Raw genomic sequence first — 22137 nt, 5'->3', positions numbered from 1 at the left:
GCTGTTGGGAGGCCTGTAGTAAACCCCCAACATTGTGACTGCACACTTCTTATTCCCGATCTCTACCCATATAGCCTCACTGCCCTCTGAGGTGTTCTCCCGCAGTACAGCTGTGATATTCTCCCGAACCAGTAGCGCAACTCCGTCTCCCCTTTTCACCCCCTCTATCCCGCCTGAAACATCTAAATCCTGGAACGTTTAGCTGCCAACCCTGACCTTCCCTCAACCAGGTCTCTGTAATGGCAACAACATCATAGTTCCAAGTACTAATCCAAGCTCTAAGTTCATCTGCCTTACCCGTAATACTTCTTGCATTAAAACATATGCACTTCACGCCACCAGACCCGCTGTGTTCAGCAACTTCTCCCTGTCTGCTCTGCCTCAGAGCCCCACTGTCCCTATTCCCTAGTTCTCCCTCAATGCTCTCACCTTCTGACCTATTGCTCCCGTGCCCACCCCCCTGCCATACTAGTTTAAACCCTCCCGTGTGACACTAGCAAACCTCGCAGCCAGGATATTTATGCCTCTCCGGTTTAGATGCAACCCGTCCTTCTTATATAGGTCACACCTGCCCCGGAAGAGCTCCCAGTGGTCCAGATAACGGAAACCCTCCCTCCTACACAAGCTGTTTAGCCACGTGTTTAGCTGCTCTATCTTCCTATTTCTAGCCTCACTGGCACGTGGCACAGGGAGTAATCCCGAGATTACAACCCTAGAGGTCCTGTCTTTTAACTTTCTGCCTAGCTCCCTGAACTCCTGCTGCAGGACCTCATGCCCCTTCCTGCCTATGTCGTTAGTACCAATATGTACAACGACCTCTGCCTGTTTGCCCTCCCCCTTCAGGATGCCCTCTACCCGTTCGGAGACATCCTGGACCCTGGCACCAGGGAGGCAACATACCATCCTGGAGTCTCTTTCACGTCCACCGAAGCGCCTATCTGTGCCCCTGACTATAGAGTCCCCTATTACTATTGCTCTTCTGCGCTTTGACCCTCCCTTCTGAACATCAGAGCCAGCCGTGGTGCCACTGCTCTGGCTGCTGCTGTTTTCCACTGATAGGCTATACCCCCCGACAGTATCCAAAGGAGTATACCTGTTCGAGAGGGGGACAACCACAGGGGATTCCTGCACTGACTGCCTGCCCTTTCTGGTGGTCACCCATTTCTCTGCCTGCACCTTGGGTGTGACCACATTTACATAACTGCGATCTATGACGCTTTCCACCACCTGCATGCTCCTAAGTGCATCCAATTGCTGCTCCAACCGAACCATGCGGTCTGTGAGGAGCTCCAGTTGGGTGCACTTTCTGCAGATGAAGCCATCCGGGACGCTGGAAGCCTCCTGGACCTGCCACATCTCACAGTCAGAGCACTGCACCCCTCTAACTGACATTGCGTCAATTAATTAAAATTAAAATTAAAAAACATTTTTTTTTTTTAAATATATATATTTTTAAATTTCAAAGTTACTGCTAACTATCTGTTTCCTAGCACTAGATTTCTAATAGAAATGCGAAAGCTAAATATAGTACTCTCCGATCTCTGGCTTAGATACCCCTCTAAATTATAATTAAGTAATTATGTTTAATTAGTTACCAATGCTTAATTTTTTTAATTTAGTGTAGATTCCCAACCAGCCACTCAGGTCACAGCTTTTCTGTGATGTCACTTCAGTTTCCCCCGACACACACAATTCGAAAAAGGTATAAAAGTAAAAATGAGTAAAAATCACTTACTTACCTTCTTACCTTCTGAGTGTCTTAGATGTTCTCAGGTTCTCTCCCTGACAGAGACTGCTCCTCCACCTCCGAACCTTGACCTGCACAATGCTAATAATATAATATAACAATAATATAATATGGCACTTACCTCACACCAATGGGTCTTATTATTATTAGGTTAGAGGAGGAGGGCGGGTGGGAGACACTACACTACACCTGAACATCCAACTTGTGTGCGACCACCACCTCAAGCTCATGCACGTGTGTGCAAGCTTCGCCGGGGCATGCACAACAGCTACATCCTGGGGCAGTTGGAGACCCCCGGCGTCTTCGCTGGACACCCCAGGATGATCGGTTGGCTCTTGGGGCTAAGGGGTACCTGCTGAGTTCCTGGATGATGACACCTGTACAGATGCTGGAGACCCAGGTGGAGATCCTATATAACGAGGCCAATGTGGCCACCTGGGCTGCCATTGAATGGTGCATTGGACTGCTCAAAATGCTGTTCCGATGCCTTAGTCACTCCGGCGATGCACTGCAGTACACCCTCCCGGAGGGTCGCCCATTTTGTGGTGATCTGCTGCATCCTCCACAACCTCGCACAGCAGCGGGGCGACTTCACTTCATATTGGACGTGTCAAGGTCTGTCATATCACCCCCCTCCTCACCACCAGCCCCCCCCCCCCCTCCCACCGTCCCACCACTCCCATACCCCATCCCCTACCTGGCCCTCCTCACCGGCCCTCCTGATGTGTTGGGTGCTCGGGATCCATGGAACACATACAGGCCACCAACATTTAAAATAGCGCAACACTATTTTATTAAGTCAGAAACTGTTGAACATACTTTCACTGTGGGTTAACACGATGTTAGATTGAACTAAAGACCTATGCCTTGTCCTAACCAGTCGATGCACTCAGCACATGGTGAAGATCTGTGCTGTTAGCTGTAAGCTCTGTCCTAATAGGAGGCTGCAGCTCGAATGAGCGGGAACTCTGGTGCCCCCTGTCTTTATAGTGCGTGTGCTCTAACTGGTGATTGGCTGCGGTGTTGTGTGTGTTGATTGGTCCCGCTGTGTATCCATCAATGTGTGTGTATCTGCACCATGATATACTGGTATATATTATGACATACCCCCTTTTATAAAAGAATGTATATGTGTGGCAATAAATAGTGTATTGTGAAAATGTTCCCAACTACGTGTGGGGTGCGAAGACATATTTACAGGACTTCGTACATGAGAACAAAGCTATTTACATGGGAAGGTGCCTGGTGCAGAGAAGCAGTATGCAACAAGAATAACGCGATCAACACTATTTACAAACCAAGGAAACGATCAAACAAAGCAACGAGGGGCTGACCCTCCGAGCCCCTCGGGGGAACAGGGCATCCCATCTGGACTCAACCACGTCCAACAATCTGGCCAGGTCGGCATCTCCGCATCCTGGGGCGATTCTCCTCGGAGGCATGGCTGCAAGCTATGTGGGGTTTGCGCTGGGGGATCGGTTTAAGTGCAGTTCCCCCTTGTTAGCAGGGAGCAGGTGGGCGTGGTCTCGGGAAATCAGCCGGCGGGGCCACCATTTGCAGCGTGAAGTCCGTGGTGCCTCGTTACATAAACCACTTAACGTTTGATGCTGGTTACGGCCACGCCTAGCCGACCATTGGAAATCTTGCCGCAATTCCCGCTCGCTACCAGACTTAGAAACGTTTCTGTTCAATTGCTCCCTTCATCTGAAAGCAGGTGTATCACTGCCATCACAACTGATAGTATTTGAGGTTATTTCACTGTGATTACTACTGCAATGCCACTTTAAATAGCTGAGGGCTTTTATAGAGCGAAACCTTATGTACCAGACTCGCTTAGTTATTAAAGATTAACTTCAAAGTACTCACTCAACATTGTGTTCCATGTAAGGAACCAATCATGTACAGCCTCTGGAAACATGTGCCCTGAATTTCCATAAAGGGCCTTCAATTTCCTGCAGTAACTCCAGTGGGAGATCACGAATACACAAATGCAAATGGTGTAAACAGCTGAAAAGGACAATATTCTGTTTTTCTAAGGGCTTTGTCACAGGAGAACGGTAGAAGACATGCTAAATTTCAGGGGCGTGCTCTCTACTTTAGTTTCTTTCCTGCTGTTTCCCCATCTGGATAATTGAGAACCTCTACGTTTAACAATTCTGTCCTGTTTGAAATACCTTCTGCAAATATACCAATTGAGTTGTTGAGGGCGATGACGGTAGCATTGTGGATAGCACAATTGCTTCACAGCTCCAGGGTCCCAGGTTCGATTCCGGCTTGGGTCACTGTCTGTGCGGAGTCTGCACATCCTCCCCTTGTGTGTGTGGGTTTCCTCCGGGTGCTCTGGTTTCCTCCCACAGTCCAAAGATGTGCCGGCTAGGTGGATTGGCCATGATAAAATTGCCCTTAGTGTCCAAAATTGCCCTTCGTGTTGGGTGGGGTTACTGGGTTATGGGGATAGGGTGGGGGTGTTGACCTTGGGTAGGGTGCTCTTCCCAAGAGCCGGTGCAGATTCGATGGGCCGAATGGCCTCCTTCTGCACTTTAAATTCTATGAATGAATTCTATGAATTTAGAAACTCAAGTGGCTTAGAATAGAGGAATTGCTCCAGTTCTATTTTACAATCACATCGAAGCTCCATTGGTGAATCTTTTGTTAAGCTCTTGACGTAGCAAAAGCTGCTTCCTTGATGTGCACTCTGACAAAGGAAGGTTCAGACTTGGAGATAGCTTCAACACGTTTATTGAACTATTAACAATTCTCCTATTTGGATTCAACGCTACTGTTAATCCTGCTATAGCTACCCAGACTGACTAACCAGCCTGCTACAATCCACGTGGTGGGAGTGATGTGTTCAATCAACCCTGTGTCTGTGCTCACTGAGAGTCTCCACTGGAAAGAGGAAGATCATGTGTGCAGTGTCCTTATATATGGGTTGGTGTAATGCCCCCCGTGATAGTGTCACCTCTGTGTGTATTGTGAATGTCCATTGGTCATGTCCTATCTTACTAACCTATTGGTTGACTGTCTGTGTGTCATGTCTCTGGTGTTCCCTCTAGTGTCTAGCTAGGTGTAGTGTGTGTACATAACCCTTTATGTACTTACAGTGATGTATATCACCACATCCCCCCTTTTTTCATGTTACATATTTTCTGTACAGTGTTAAAGAAAATTGAATAAACTAGGTAGATGAGTGAAACTCTGGAGAAGTTATGATAACAGTGATCATTGAACAATAAGTCCAAATCATATGCATGAGTCCAAAGGTCATCAATTATTATGGTCAAGTGGCTTTCTTGTTTGGTTGGTGAGTTGGTGATGTTGATGGTGGCATTGAATTGTAAACGCCATCAGTGTCCCTGTGCTGAAGGAACCAAGAAGTGGCCAAATCACTTTGTTATCGGATTTGGACTCTTTTTTTTTTTCAATGCTTGTGGTAGTGATTCTTGATGGCATCTGTCCTGGAAGCCAGGTTGCCTGTTGGTAGTGCAGCAAACGTGAATTGGTAAGATGCATCGTCCTGCCATGGTATGTCATTGTACTGAGCTGAGCAGTAACAGTGTCCCTCATTTGCAGAGTTGTACCATGTCGTACCAGTCGCCGTTCCATTGGTGTTGTTGTTGTCATCCTTGTTGTCGACGCTGTTGCCTCTGGTACGCTTCTTGCTATTGTCTTTGATGTTGTTGTTGTGTTTGTTGGTTTTGTTGTCGTGTTTGTTGCACTCAAGGACCACACTCTGTGGATAATACAAGTCCTTCACACAGTTACTCGTGTTGGCGCGCTTTGTGGCATCTGCTGCCTCCTTGAGCGTGCCATCACTGAGTTTGCGGTGCTCCCCGTCTGGAGTCATGTCCGCCTTACTTGAATCAGCTGTGGCTTGTCCATGCTCCCCGTCTGGAGTCTGGTCTGTTTCACCTGAGTCAGTTTTGGCTTGTCGATGCTCCCCATCTGGAGCCCTTTCTGGTTCACCTGAATCAGCTTTGGTTTCTTGATACTCCCCGTCCGGAGTCATTTCAGGTTCACTTGAGTCTTCTGAAGTTTCGTGATGCTCCCCGTCCGGAGTCAAAACAGTCAGGAATGCATTTGCTTGTGGAGAGGCTCGAGCGAATGAGGTTTGAAGTAACATGGTGTCACCGGAGTCACCAGTAGTCTCACTGTGATTGTCGAGTGTCTCTGTACATTCTAGCTGAGGTCTGTCACGTTGCACATCTGGTATGGGAAGTGGGATGCCGTCGTCACTTGTCACACATACAGTGGGTAGAGCCTCAGTGTCTTCTTGTCATTCACTTGAGCGTGGTAGACTGTCAGAGTCTTCTTCAGGTGGCTCAAATAATCTGGGTGGACTGTCATAGTCGCTTTGTTGTTCACGTGAGCGTGGTAGACTGTCATAATTTGCTTGCTGTACACTTGTGCGTGGCAGACTGTCATAGTCTGCTTGCTGTACACTTGTGCATGGCAGACTTGCATTGCCTGCTGCTGGTTGCTCAGACGAGGTTGCTAGACCCTCATAGTCTTGTTCAGGCAAGGACTGTGCTCTGGAGTCTTGCGTTCCTTCCATCGTGGAGGCTGTCCACGAGCTCGCTGTGGAGGCTTGTGTCACTCCCTCTGTGGAGTCTTGCAGCACTCCTTGTGTGGAATCGTGCATTGGTCTCTCTGTGGAGACTGTCATCACTTCTTGTTGATGCAAGGACTGCGTTCTGGAGTCTTGCGTTGCTTCTATCATGCAGGCTGTCCACGAGCTCGCTGTGGAAGCTTGTGTCACTGGAGTCACTTCTTGTTCATGCAAGGACTGCGCTGTGGAGTCTTGCGTTGCTTCTATCATGGAGTCTGTCCACGAGCTCGCTGTGGAGGCTTGTGTCACTGGAGTCACTTCTTGCGTGGAGATGTGCAGTTGTCTCACTGTGGAGTCTTTCATCGCTTTCTGTGTGGAGGCTGGGACCCTTTGTGGTGCGTGGACCACTCTCTGTGTGGAGTCGGGGACCCTTTGCGGTGCATGGACCACTCTCTGTGTGGCAGCAGGCCGCTCTCTGTGGGGTTGTACTGCTCTCTGTCTCTTGGTGTCAGGCTGCAGCATAATCCTGCACTCACGAGTCGGGATGTCATATCTGCTGGGCTGAAGATCCTCAAATCCGAAGAATTCGTCGTCGGGATCGTCAATGTGCAACACGTCTAGTTGCGGTTCGGATTTGATACTGGGGTAGCCACCTCCCAAGGTGAAAGGTTTGTCTTCCAAGACCATATCATCACATTTTGTGTCGGCGCTGGCATTGGGCTCGCGATGTCCAAAGAAGAATTCAAGGTCTGAGTCATAGTCTTCAAGGACTGTATCATCTCTTAGGGCGGTGCTTTCTGCTTGATGCAGGGTTCTGCGGAGGTTACTTTCAGCTACTGGTTGAATTTCAGGCATCGTGCGGTCATTCCAGGTGAAAGAATCTGGTTTTGAGGCTTTAAATTTTTTTTCTCGTGTTTTGGGACATTTCCCCTTTAAGTGGGCGTGGTCCGCGGCCTCTGATGTCATGATGCTTGTGACGTAGAGCTTAGGAAGCGATTGCGCATGCGCAGGTGGCTGTACATTTACTTGGGCCTTGTTCTCAATTGCGCATGCGCGGCTTCTCGCGCATGCGCAAACGGACCTACCCATTCTGTGCGCTCTTTGCGCAACTGCGCATGTGCAGCACCTTTTCCAAGATGGCTGCAATTCAAAACTGCCATTCGTTGCTGCAAGCCTACCTCGCGGTGAGTTTTGGCGCCTCTTTTACCTCTTCTTCTTGTATGTTCCTCGCAGAATTCTTGTAATTTGTCCAGGACTGCCTGGAAATCGCTCTTGTTTTGCCTCTTTGAGAATTTGAAGGTCTGGAAGATTTCAGCTGTTTCGGGACCCGCGATGGTAAGTAGAAGCTTTATTTTCTCTGCATCCGCCACGCCATCCAGGTCGCATGCTACCAGCTAGATCTCGAATCTCTGCCAGAACCAACGCCAGTTTTCACTGAGATTGCCTTGGTACTGGAGCTGCTGTGGAATCGGAATCCCGAACATCATCTTGCCTGGCTTTTGTTGCTGGTTGTCACTGTTAGTTGAGTTGAAACTATATGGATTTAACAGTCCACTCCTGGAATCATGTTTTGTTATGCTCTTGACGTAGCATAAGCTGCTTCCTTGATGTGTACTCTGACAAAGGAAGGTTCAGACTTGGAGATAGCTTCAACACGTTTATTGAACTATTAACAATTCTCCTATTTGGATTTGACGCTACTGTTAATCCTGCTATAGCTACTCAGACTGACTAACCAGTCTGCTACAATCCACGTGGTGGGAGTGATGTGTTTCAATCAACCCTGTGTCTGTGCTCACTGAGAGTCTCCACTGGAACGAGGAAGATCATGGGCGGGATTCTCCGGCCCCCTGCTGGATCGGAGAATCGCCAGGGGCTGGCGTGAATCCCGCCCGCGCCGTGTCCCGAAGTCTCCAACACCAGAGATTCGGTGGGGGTGGGAATCGCACCGTGCCGGTCGGCGAGCCCACCCCCGCCGATTCTCCGGCCCGCGATGGGCCGAAGTCCCGCTGCTGGAATGCCTGTCCCGCCAGCGTGGATTAAACCACCTTTTGAATGGCGGGACAAGGCGGCGCGGGCTGGCTCCGGGGTCCTTAGGGGGGGGCGCAGGGCGATTGGCCCTGGGAGGTGCCCCCACGGTGGCCTGGCCTGCGATCGGGGCTCACCGATCTGCGGGCGGGCCTGTGCCGTGGGGGCACTCTTTTTCTTCCGCCTTCGCCATTGTCTTCACTATGGCGGAGGCGGAAGAGACTCCCTCCCCTGCGCATGCACGGGGATGACGTCAGCAGCCGCTGACGCTCCCGCGCATGCGCGGACCCGCGTCGCCCAGCGAAGACCTTTCGGCCCCGGCTGGCGTGGCGCCAAAGGCCTTTCCCGCCAGCCGGCGGAGAGCAAACCACTCCGACGCGGGCCTAGCCCCTCAAGGTGAGGACTTGGCCCCTAAAGGTGTGGAGACTTCCGCATTTTTGGGGTGGCCCTACGCCGGAGTGGTTCCCACCACTCCATTACGCCGGAACCCCCCGCCCCGCTGGGTAGGGGAGAATCCCGCCCCATGTGTGCAGTGTCCTTATATATGGGTTGGTGTAATGCCCCCCTGTGGTAGTGTCACCTTTGTGTGTATCGTAAATGCCCATTGGTCGTGTCCTGTCTTACTGACCTATTGGTTGACTGTCTGTGTGTCATGTCTCTGGTGTTCCCTCTAGTATCTAGCTGGGTGTAGTGTGTGTACATTAACCCTTTGTGTACTCACAGTGATGTATATCACCACAGTGAAAACTGGGACTCACAGCCTTTTTTCACACATGGAAACTCCAAATCAATAGCATCAAAACTCTGAGAACTTTATCCTTTTTTTATCATAAAATCTACTCATCAACTGCCCATCTCTGCAGAGATTTCTATCTGCTTATCCTTTGCCTATTTGTGTGTGTGTATGGTTGTATGTGTACTCGCGTGTATGGTGGGGAATTTTAAAAGGGGTAGATAATTGTATTTCCAGATTACAATTGCTTGTTAACCAGTTCTTGCAACTTGTTTCAAAAAAAGAACATTCTTTTACAACAAATCAATCATTCTGATTTTATTGAAAGAATCCTTGTTAAAGTCTCTTTTATTCTCAGTAGTGAAGGTAGATAATTGCGCATTTTGCTGAGTAAAGTAAACTATTAAACTAATTGTGCAACTTGTAGAGTTGTGGAGCTAGATAAACTGTGGAGTCCTCCCACCCCAGTTGTACAATAGCTGCCATTGTAAGGCTGTGTTATCTTGCCTTTTGAAGACATGTGAGGTTTAAAGTCTTTTAGTAGCCTCCTCCGACCTGTTTCAAACAGCTCGAAAGTTTGACTGTAAGAAATTGCACCTCGGGTTACACCAGCCATCAGGGCCTGTTTACATGACCTGATGAACACCTGCAGTTAATCCAGGTTTGACCCCCAGCCCTCTGAACTTATCTAAATTTCAATTCCAGAGAGGAAAAATATTATTTCCCTCCTTCACCAGAATCTCAGAGGCACATGGTGCCATCCAGTAACTCTGCCAAATATTCCCTTACCTCGCAACGCAGCTCCAACAGGTTCTGTGTTGCTGACTCCAGAGGCCCGTCAAGGGGCTCAGCATGGGCCTGGCCTCCCACAGTCCTCTGACCTCAGCCAGCAGGTCCTCCATCAGTTGCTTGGATGCATCAGTCTGAGCTCACCAGTTTGTGACCCTCAATCTAATCGTGAACACCTACCCAGCATTGCGGGTGGAGAATGTGATCAAAGAATGTAATGTTGCACCCCCTGAGGATTCCTCCTACTCTTCAGAGGTGGATGGATGTCCCCTGGTGTCTGTGAATGATGGGCCTTCAGGAATGCTGAGACCTGCAGGAGAGAACACAGACCTTGTGGGGTTAGGGTTTCACATCTCCTCGTGACTGATTTGGAGTTCCTTATGTCCAGTGGTGAGCACATGAGCACTATGCCGCTTTTCTCTCTTGGCACCACATGCAATTGTGTGGGCATCCTGCATGCCAGCCAGTACCAGGGCCTTCTCCTCTGCAAAGGTCAGAGCACAAATGTCTGGGATGCCTCCACTGGCCTTGTTTCATGTTACTGTGGGCTGCTTTGTCCTGAAATCAGAAGGAGGAACACTGGCAGCATTCCCACAAAGACCAGCACAACACTAACTCTGGCAGCAGCCCCTTGCCCCATGGTGGGGGTTCAAGTACAGCCATCCATGCACCTACTCTCCAGGAGTGAGGGTCAGCAACGAGACAGAGCCACCTCCCAGAGAGGCAGCCTTGCGTCAGAAAGAACCTACTGCTGCCCCAGCCCCTTACCACCAGCTGTGTGGTCACCCCCTCCCCTTCTAGCACACCATCCTGTGTTGCCACAAAAAAAGTTCCAAAGAGTTGATTGAAATGGAGGGCTCACCCTGAGGGAAGGCCTCTAAAAATGGTGTGAGCTCCTGCCTCTCTGCCAGGCGATGCCAGGTTTTCCACCTAGTGCCCCAGCCCTGCTCGTCCATTGGGCGGGCCTGGCGATTCCAGCCCGTTAATTAGCTGGCCACCCAGTGATCATGGTCAGCTGGCCACAAGAGCAACAGCAGCCACCACTTCTGGTGCCACAGCCACTGAGGCCCACAGAGTGCACATTAATTCAGCTGAATTGTACGAACTAACAGGCTCAAACCCTGCACAGCAGATTGGATTGGATTGGATTTGTTTATTGTCACGTGTACCGAGGTATAGTGAAAAGTATTTTTCTGCGAGCAGCTCAACAGATCATTAAGTATATGAGAAGAAAAGGGAATAAAAGAAAATACATAATAGGGCAACACAACATATACAATGAACTATATAAGCACTGGCTTCGGATGAACCATACAGGGTGTAGAGTTCATGAAGTCAGTCCATAAGAGGGTCATTTAGGATTCTGGTAACAGTGGGGAAGAAGCTGTTTTTGAGTCTGTTTGTGCGTGTTCTCAGACTTCTGTATCTCCTGCCCGATGGAAGAAGTTGGAAGAGTGAGTAAGCCGGGTGGGAGGGATCTTTGATTATACTGCCCGCTTTCCCCAGGCAGCGGGAGGTGTAGATGGAGTCAATGGATGGGAGGCAGGTTTGTGTGATGGACTGGGCGGTGTTCACGACTCTCTGAAGTTTCTTGCGGTCCTGGGCCGAGCAGTTGCCATACCAGGCTGTGATGCAGCCCGATAGGATGCTTTCTATGGTGCATCTGTAAAAGTTGGTAAGAGTCAATGTGGACATGCTGAATTTCCTTAGTTTCCTGAGGAAGTATAGGCGCTGTTGTGCTTTCTTGGTGGTAGCGTCGACGTGGGTGGACCAGGACAGATTTTTGGAGATGTGCACCCCTAGTGGTCTGACCTAGGTGGTCAGCATTGTTGCTTTAGTCATCACCAGGGATGAGTTATAAAGTCATCAGCCAGTTACAAACCAGAAAGGTTAACTTGGTTTCTTTCTCCATAGATGCTGCCAGATCTGCTGAGTATTTCCAGCAATTTTGAATTCCACATCCCATCGATAGCCTCCACACCAAGCCAAGTATCGCTCCAACAAACGATCGAAAGAAGCAGAAACTGTTTAGCTGCCCTCACTCTCTGTGCTGGTCCGTTCTCAGGAGATATGTGTCACCTTGTTCTGGAAGGAGAGACGCTGACGTTGGAACTTCACATTGTTAGGAAAATGTTCAAGAATAAGTGAGGGTAACAGTACACATGATTATTTACACACAGATTATACAGCTACACTAGGATTAGCGAAAAGCAGAGTACAATTTCCTAAGCTGGTCGCCAATTAAGTCAGTGTTGTAGTTAAGTGTTGATGATGTCAAAGGTGACCGTTGTAAATCAACCATGTAACGAAAGGTCTGAAAAATAGTGTCGAAGTGACAGAGTGCAATTTCCAAACATACTTTAGGTTCTATTCAAAATGATGGCTGGAATTTCACAAGCCCCTGTTTACAAGTCAGGGGCAAGTACACCTCGATGTGCTGGGAAGCTCTAAGCTGATTTAACAGCCAGTCAGATAGCCGACAGGTCTCTAGTCCCAGCAGTGAGACCAGGAGCATTGGCCACTGCTAGGACTATAGCCAATCCCCATAAACAATCACCACAGAAGCCAGATAAGAAGGGGTTTCTCCAGGGTCAGTCATCCATTCACCACATGTCATTGCTCTCACTTATGGTCTCTTCTTTCTCTCCTTATAAGAGATAGAACGTGAAGGAGAAGCACAGAACCTGACGTGGTCCTCCATCACATTACCACTGGTGGAGGGTGTAGCTTCTTAGGTGGGCAGTAATTTCCCTATTAAATGCCTCAGTTATCACAAGTGGTCCCTTCCATGCCACTGGATTTTACATCCACCCACCTTCATACAATTTACAGTGCAGAAAGTGGCCATTTGGCCCATCGAGTATGCCCTTAGGAAAGAGCACCCGACTTAAGCCCACACTTCCACCCTACTCCCGTAACCTAGCAAACCCACCCAATCTTTTTGACACCAAGGGCAATTTATCATCGCCAATCGACCCAACCTGCACATCTTTGGACTGTGGGAGAAAACCTGAGACCCCGGAGGAAACCCATGCAGTCACGGGGAGAAAGTGCAAACTCCACACAGACAATGACCCAAGATGGGAATCAAACCTGGGCCCCTGGAACTGTGAAGCAACTGTGCTAACCACTGTGCTTCGTGCTGCCCTGTCAGTCTGCACCTAAGGTGGGAGGGAGAGATAGTAAAATTCTGGTAAATGTTACAGTGCCTTACCAGAGATTTGTAGCCACCTGGGTTGGCCACTTCCCGACTTAAAATGGAGAACCGCAAAGGCTGAAGGGAAATTCAGCCAACACAGGCAAAGACTAGCAAATACAGAAATCATGTGTATTGAAACCTGTAAGAAACCAGACAGCACTGAGACCAGCAGCCATCTGCATAGTAATGAGCGATTCCAAGGCACAATGGCAACAGTTAAGGTGAATAAAACCAAGCCAGACTCCTCAGCGCCAGCAGGAGCCAAGACAAAGGAAGGCCAATGGACATTTAGGGACCGCCCAACGATCAGGGAACAACTCCAGTGTTGGAGAAATCGAATCAAGTGATCGGGACGCAGTCCAATCATTTGGAACCAGGTACGGGGTCCGCCCCGAAGGGTGGGAAGCCCCTGGGGACTATAAAGTAAAGCCCCCAAGTTCAAATCGTCCTTCTTTGGCAGGGTCACTCAGCAGCCCGAACCAACCCTTGACAGTGACCTGCCTCGCTGCCGCCAACCAAGTAAGTCTCAAGTCAACGCTCGCTTCGAGATAGGCGCTCCGAGCTACCAGTCCATACCAGCTTTTGAATCCTGCAGACTCAGGATCTGAACAAAAGTCCATTTGTTCCCCTGACCTGGTGGGCCAGTTCGAAGCTAAGTATAGGCCTGTTAGTGATAGGAATATCACCAACGGATCTGACTTGTGCGCCCGCACATGTTTCCGGAGCAGAATGGGTCCCGGAGCTGCTAGCCAGGTCGGAAGTGGCGTTCCAGAGGAGGACTTCCTAGGAAAGAGGAGGAGGCGCTCGTGAGGAGTTTGATTCGTGGTGGTGCACAGCAGGGACCGGATAGAGTGAAGTTCCACCTGTTTTGCACACAATGGTCATTCCTCTCTCTCTGCGCATCGGCAAACAGGGCATCAGCCACCTTGTAGTGCATTTGTGGGAATCTGACTGCAGGTTCCTCCATGTGACTCCAGCAGATCTATGGAAGGACCCAGAGGTAAAAAAGTTAAAGGCAACAGTGACTTGACAGTCACTCGTAAAGTGGGGGTTCCAATCCCACTTGTAGCAGCAGGCCATCTTCCAGCAAGCTGCAAATGTCTGCTACGCGACATGCACAAAATCCTGAGACTGCTGAAACACTGGTGGTCCGACATGGTGAATCTGATCCTCTGCCTGTGCACCCTGAGTTGCAAGCTTCTCCTTTGGAGCAGCAGGTCTGTGATGTTGCTGCAGATGTTGTCGGTGCTGGTCATCTGAGGACCAAGCTAATACAGCATAGACTAATCTGATAGCTCTGAGCTGCTAAGTGGACGTCAGGCAGTATCTCCAAAGTAAACAAAGTTAGCTTCTAAAGTAGTGAAAGTCGCCTCTCAAATCATGTACTAGAAGCAAAAACCTTACATGCAGTTAGGAAAGAAAGCAGCTGTGAGGTTTGTTTACAGGAATGTTTCCACCTCATTTCTGCAGCTCCCTAAATTGCCACTGTGTTCCCACCTTGCTTTCAGTGGTGAGTTCCAGGAGGTATGGGAATCCCACACACCCACAGTTAAATTCCCAAACCCATGTCAATATCACTCTCAATGAGCTATTGACATATTGCAATGAATAATCCATCTCTTTTTCGAGGGTGTTTCATAGAATTTCATAGAATTTGCAGTGCAAAAGGAGGCCATTCGGCCCATTGAGTCTGCACCGGCTCTTGGAAAGAGCACCCTACCCAAGGTCCACACCGCCACGCTATCCCCATAACCCAGTAACCCCACCCAACACTAAGGGCAATTTTGGACACTAAGGGCAATTTAGCATGGCCAATCCACCTAACCTGCACATCTTTGGACTGTGGGAGGAAACCGGAGCACCCGGAGGAAACCCACGCACACACGGGGAGGATGTGCAGACTCCGCACAGACAGTGACCCAAGGCGGAATCGAACCTGGGACCCTGGAGCTGTGAAGCAATTGTGCTATCCACAATGCTACCGTGCTGTTGTTTGTTCACGTCCTAAAACACCGCAGTTAAATGTGGGAACACACTTCCCAACGCGCTAATATCAAAGCTTTTAACCACCCCCCCCCCCATTCCCAAATTCATTCGCTCCTGTGAGCAAAAATCCTCCCTGTATGTTGAAAAGCTTTCAAAAGTTAAATCATCCCTTGCATTAGTTACCATGAATATTTACTGCCAAAGTGGAACACCTTTTTTTTTCAACTGTTGAGATTAATCTGCTGCTTTTGGCACGCTTATGAAAATAAGTCAGAATGTTTTGATGGCACATGAGCCATGTTTAGGCAGCTGCTTCTTAACAAGTCTCACTACTGATAAGCGTTTGAGAACAAATCGAACGGATTCAGCGGATAATCAGCAGAGGAGTGATTGAGCATTTTAAAATGCACATATCCCATAACGGGAATGTGTTGTTCTCTGCCTTGCTCTTTCTGGATGGCTTTGATGTGTAGTGTTGCTCAGGGAACAACAAGTCTTGTAAACCAACAAAACTATTTATTAAACACTACTAACTGGATTCAACACTGATCCCTAAGAAACAAACAGTTGATTGATCACACATAAACTATACTCATCTATATTCATCTACATCTAACTTACTAACAGATTAAACTACTCTCTTGCTCTCTCACCATCTTCAGTCTTCCGAGTCAGCTCCTGCTCCTACCACCTACTCCACCCTTCTATCCCACAAGGCTCAGCATCATCCCTTATGTACTTCTAGGATTAGCTCCCTCTCGTGGCTGTCTGTACACACTTCATTAACCCTTACATTACCTTCATGGAAAACTTAAATTCTTTTTTGGCAGGCTTGGGAACAACGGGGTGCAATTTTCACCTTTACAACAGGGGCAGTATCGGCAGAGCAGTGGCATTAGCCTGACAGCCGAGAAATCCATCACCACTCCTTGCACCTCAGTGGCAAAAGGGCATGGGTGCATTTGGACTAAAGGTTGATGTGAGAACACATTGAATAAAGCTTGATAGCTGAGAATGGGGTTATGAATGACCACAATAGCATATAACACCGATGCCGCAGCTATCATCAATTCGGGCCCCCATGCCTGAAATTTTACATCACTGCAAATGACTGATCAAAGAGCAATGGTTACCAAGGAGGGATTCAACCCTTAAACTACTGACCATTTGCATCAGAATTTAAAAATTTCAAGGCACTGAGAAATCTGTTGCTCCATGTAGTTTGATTTTCTTCTCCATTATGGCTGAAAATAGATACAGACTGGGCAGCAATGGGACAAAAATCAGTATGTCTGGTTTTCTGTACATTTGGCTCTACTCAGATTCCTTTATAGGTCAGGAAATGAGTCAAAAAGGATCTGGTCATTCTGTGCCAACTTTTTCAACCTGTGGGCATGTTGGGTGCCAAGTCTATTCAATGCCCAAAAATGTGGCATCCAGTCCAGGATTTCTAGTGACAGTCCTTTCAGGATAGACAATTATTTAAAAGTCTCCCGGCATACCAGCAGAAACTTAAGCGAGAGAATCCGGTGAACAAGGTCATGCAGTGCTGGTCCGAGGTAACAGAAGAGCTCCTACGTGACTGCTTGGAGTCAGTGGACTGGTCCATATTTAAGAATCCAGCGACCGACCTAAACGAGTTTGCCACCACCGTCACAGATTTCATCAGCAAATGTGCGGACGACTGCGTGCCAAAGAAAGTACTACGTACGTCCCCCAACCGGAAACCCACGGCTTAATCGGGAGATTGACTCCCCACTGAAGGCTAGGTCTGAGGCGTTCAAGTCAGGCGACCCTGACCTATATAAGAAATCCAGGTACGACCTCCGCAAAGTCAGCATGGATGCCAAGAGAGCATATCAGACCAAACTAGAGTTACAGTCTAGCGTCAGACTCTTGTCGGTTATGGCAAGGCTTAAACAACATAACAAGCTACAAAGTGAAGCCAAGCAAAATCTCTGGCAGCAACGCACCCCTCCCTGATGAACTCAATGAATTCTATGCTTAGTTCGAGCAGGAAACCATCAAACTGCTGTGGACTGCCCCAGCAGCCCCGGACACACCCATACCAACTGTCACAGCTTCCAAAGTCAGATCAGCCTTCTTGAAAGTGAACACTCGGAAGGCGGCGGGTCCAGACGGGGTCCCTAGTCGTACACTCTGATCTTGCATGGACCAGCTGGCAGATGTGTTCGCGGACATCTTCAACCTCTTCCTATTCCATTCTGAGGTGCCCACCTGCTTCAAGAAGACCACCATCATACCGGTGGTGCCAAAGAAGAACCAGGCAATGTGTTTCAATGACTATCGTCCAATGGCCTTGGCATCGATCGTAATGAGGTGCTTTGAGAGGTTGGTCATGAGGCATATCAACTCCACACTCCCAGAATGCCTAGATCCACTTCAATTCGCATACCGCTGCACCGGTCCACAGCAGACGCCATCTACCTGGACCTACACTCATCACTAAGCATTTCAACAACAAGGACTCCTACATCAGACTCCTATTTATTGATAACAGCTCCGCCTTCAACACCATAATCCCAGCCAAGCCCATTTCAAAGCTCCAAAACCTAGGACTTGGCACCTCACTCTGCAACTGGATCCTCAACTTTCTGACCCATAGACTACAATCAGTAAAGACAAACAACAGCACCTCCTCCACGACAGTCCTCAATACCGGGACCCCAGAAAGCTGGGTATTTAGCCCCCTAGTATACTCCCTGTACACACACGACTGCGTGACATAATTTGGCTCCAACATCATCTACAAGTTTGCTGTCGACACGATCGTTGTGCGTCGGTACTTGAATAACGATGAGTCAGAATACAAGAGGGAGATAGAGAACGTAGTGGAGTGATGTAACGACAACAATCTCTCCCTCAATGCCAGCAAAACTAAAGAGCTGGTCATTGACTTCAGGAAGCAAAGTACTGTACACACCCCTCTCCACGTCGGCGGGGCCGAGGTGGAGATGGTTGACAGCTTCAAATTCCTAGGTGTGCTCATCACCAACAATCTGTCCTGGTCCACCCATGTCAACGCTACCACCAAGAAAGCACAACAGCGCCTATACTTCCTCAGGAAACTAAGGAAATTTGGCATGTCCACATTAATACTTACCAACCTTTACAGATGCACCATAGAAAGCATCCCATCTGGCTGCATCACAGCCTGGTATGGCAACTGCTCAACCCAAGACTGTAAGAAACTACAGAGAGTCGTGAACACAGCCCAGTCCATCACACAAACCCGCTTCCCATCCATTGACTCGGTCTTCCTTGGGAAAGCGGGCAGCATAATCAAAGATCCCTCCCACCCGGCTGATTCACTCTTCCAACTTCTTCCCTCAGGCAGGAGATACAAAAGTCTGAGAACACGCACTAACAGATCCAAAAACAGCTTCTTCCCCGCTGTTACCAGACTGCTAAACGACCCTCTTATGGACTGAACTGATCTCTTCACACATCATCTCTACTGAGTTGTACTCACTCCTTCTTGCTTCACCCGATGCTTTTGTCTATGTATTTACATTGTGTATTTTATTTTCATGTATGGAATGATCTGTTTGAGCAGCTGTACACAGAACATACTTTTCACTGTACCTTGGTACACATGACAATAAACAAATCCAATCCAAAAGCAAGTCATTGAGGTCATTTCCATATGGTTTTGTTCTTGTGGGCACTTTATTACTGTTATCTTTAAGTTTTGCCTCAACACCGTTATTGGTACCGATGGATTCCAAAGCACATTTCTCAGAGCTAGTCTGTTCAGAAGTAGTGGAGAAGCTCTGGAGACTTGCAAGACTGTTTGAGAGGTGTTCCATGTCCATCTGCCACCTGAAGACTATACCATGGTGCCCTTTCCTTTCATTTTTTGTGTGCCTTTCTTCAGGATGCTTATTGATACCACTGTGCCAACCAATGATTTGGAAGTGGGTATGACTAAGAGCAGGGCATATCTGCTGCCCCTTCAGCCTTGGCAACAGTTACTAATGGGTTTAAATGGCAACCACAGCTCTTCGTAAACTCATGCTTTATTATCACCATCCCTTTAAAAATCATCGCATTGTATTTTGTTTTTTTTTAACCATCTCTGTACAGCCTAAATCTATGTGAGTTCTATTGGGTGCCATGAATAATTATGCAGATGAGTTTACAGTGGAGAATGAAGTGTTATTTGATGTGACGTTTTTGGATCAGCATCAATTCTTAACCATTTAGACTAGACTTGGACCCAAATAAGAATTGGCCAAATTAACTCAATATTGGCCAACTAAAAAGTCTGTCTCTCTAATAGTCGCGTGAAACGAGGAGCAAGTTACTGTGGAGACCGCGGCAGGTCTTTTGACAGAGGGAGGCTGTTTCACTGCTGCTACCACACGGTTCTGACTGACCACAGAATTCTCCTGCTTTTCCATCGACCATAGGTGTGCCGGAAGGATTGCCAGCTAAAAATGGCTGCTCAAAACCTCGGCTAATGTGAGTGAGATGATTTATACGAGTTACATACAAACATACAAATTAGGAGCAGGTATAGGCCTGTGATTCTAATTGGTGCTTTATCTGGACGCTTAATAAATGTTTTAAAACATTGCAGTCTTCTTAAAGAGGTTTTGCAAATGTAGCCACATCACTTTGCCACCTGCCGCAGAACCGGTCGCCTCAAACCTCACTGCTCAATAGCATTTAAAGGAATTGCCAAATGTCATTATCAAATAGCAGAGAACGTTCCCCTCAGGTTAATAGTAATCCAATTCTGGAAGATTTGATTGCGGTAGTGAGGCAGTAATTTGGATGTTGCACAATATTAATATTGAAAGTAATAAGTGGAGTAGAGAGATAGCAGCTGGTAGCTCTAAAAGATGTTATGGGAGTGGAATGCAAGCTGCTCCTATCACTGAAGCTGGCACAATTTCATCTTCAGTGTCACTGCAAAGTTCCTATCCAGTTGCATCGTGAGTTGAAAGTGCAGTTCACAACATTCGTATTGTGACTGGACAACAGATTATGTGATCACATCTGCTTTCAAGTTAACTGTGACCCTTACAAATCAGATGAGGCTCAAGAAACATCATCAAATGTACACTAGTGTCCCTCTAAATCATTTAGTATTGCCATATTCCAGTGAACAGAATTTGTTCTTAATCAGGATGATTCATTGGAAAAGCCTAGCTGGACTTTGCATCATTAAGCGACTCACAAACAACACAGTAAAGTCATACTATGCCGCAGAATCACAGCATTGTGTGTATAATATATAATGTTTCAATTTCCCAGGATGCTTGTCTGTATTGCATTGACACGGAACCAATATATAATCCCAAGAATTTTACATAATTTGTCATCAACATTGCTTTTGGTTTACTTACATATAGAATCAAAGGGCCTGTTCATAATCCAAGGTTCAGATCTAAGTGGTAGTGGATATTCAGGGAGGTTTTCCAATAGTTGCTTTAGTTTTATTTTACATCCCAGGAGTTAAGCTACAAGACATTACTGTGTAATGAAACGCTTATGAAAACACTGATTCATGCAGAACCAATGCAGCTATACAAATGAATACCAACAATGCCAACTGGGGTGGATTATTCCTTTTGAACATGATGCCTCGCTCCAATGATGAAGTACATGACAGTCTGGTCATTGATTAAATAGTTTTCACGTTAGAAAACGGTCAAAGAAAGCAAATGTCACTAGCATTTGATATCCTGTACCCTGGTTCTGCTGGATATACTGGCACATGAGCAATGGCCTTTGTTTTATTGGCTGTGGGGCAGTGCTCAAGATATTTTGTTTCCTGAGCGATGAAAACCTGCACATTTATTTGGATCAGTTCACTGGGGAAAACTGGTAGCCGGTCGTGAAAATATACAGTACAAAGCTCACTGGCGTCTGGCCTTAAACACAGACACAAAAATAAAGTTTAAGTTAAGATAACAAAGTGCTAATATTGACTTTGTCCTTGTCCAACAATTTTTTCCACTGCACACTGATCTCATTAAGTGAATGATTTACCGGAATTTCCACCCATTGATAGAATTTGATTGTCTTTTCTTTTAACCTCAGGTATTCTGGCCTGGACACTTTCAGGTAAGCCTTTTTAGGCCTTGACACTAAACTCTTATTTAAAAATGTCACATGTTTATGTCACTTCAGGATACTCATTTTTATGCCCTTGAATCTGGGGATTGCTTCCTTTTCCTTCAATTTTAATAAAAATTAGAAATGGTACTCTTGCGTAATGTGTCAACAGGGAATGCACAGGCAATCGTTCCTATCTTGTAAGAATTTTCATTGTTGCCCACCCAGATTGTTCAGTACCTGGAGTTTACTCACCTTTCATCATCAGCAGCTCATTGCATCCAGGTCACTGGCACCTTTGTGCCTTAGAAAAGCATTATTGAAATGATTTCAAGAAAGATCCCTTTGTTGCTGTCTTGTGACATGAAAGAGGTTTTGTTTGAATGATTGCATAGTCTGGCACCAGCGATTCAGCAAATTGTCCAATACAGAGGTCTTTAATGTTATTTTTTTGAATGCTAAAGCTACTAAAATGAGCATTTGTGTAGAATATATTCTCAGTTCTTTTGGAAACAATCCCCTACACTCTTTAATGTCTTGTGTATTATCTTCATGTTTATGAACAGTGACTCCTCTTGCTTCATTTTAATACATTCTGTCATTTGTAAAACTTAATTCTAATAAATCAATGGATAGATATCAATTATCAGCCATTTGTACTTAACCAATATAAATAACAGTAAGAAGTCTTACAACACCAGATTAAAGTCCAACAGGTTTGATTTGAATCACTAGTTTTCGCAGCACTGCTCCTTCCTCAGGTGAATGAAGAGATAAGTTCCAGAAACATATATATAGACAAAGTCAAAGATGCAAGACGATACTTTGAATGCGAGTCTTTGCGGGTAATGAAGTCTTTACAGGTCCATACGGAGCAACTGGAGAGAGGGATAATCACAAGTTAAAGAGGTGTGAATTGTCTCATGCCAGGACAGTTGGTAGGATTAGCAAACCCAGGCCAGAGGTGGGGGGGTGAATGCAATGCGACATGAATCCAAGGCCCCGGTTGAGGCTGTACT

This window comes from Scyliorhinus torazame, chromosome 1 (assembly GCF_047496885.1).
Source record: "Scyliorhinus torazame isolate Kashiwa2021f chromosome 1, sScyTor2.1, whole genome shotgun sequence".
In the NCBI taxonomy this organism is placed as follows: Eukaryota; Metazoa; Chordata; class Chondrichthyes; order Carcharhiniformes; family Scyliorhinidae; genus Scyliorhinus; species Scyliorhinus torazame.
Note: the sequence above shows the minus strand (reverse complement) of the source record.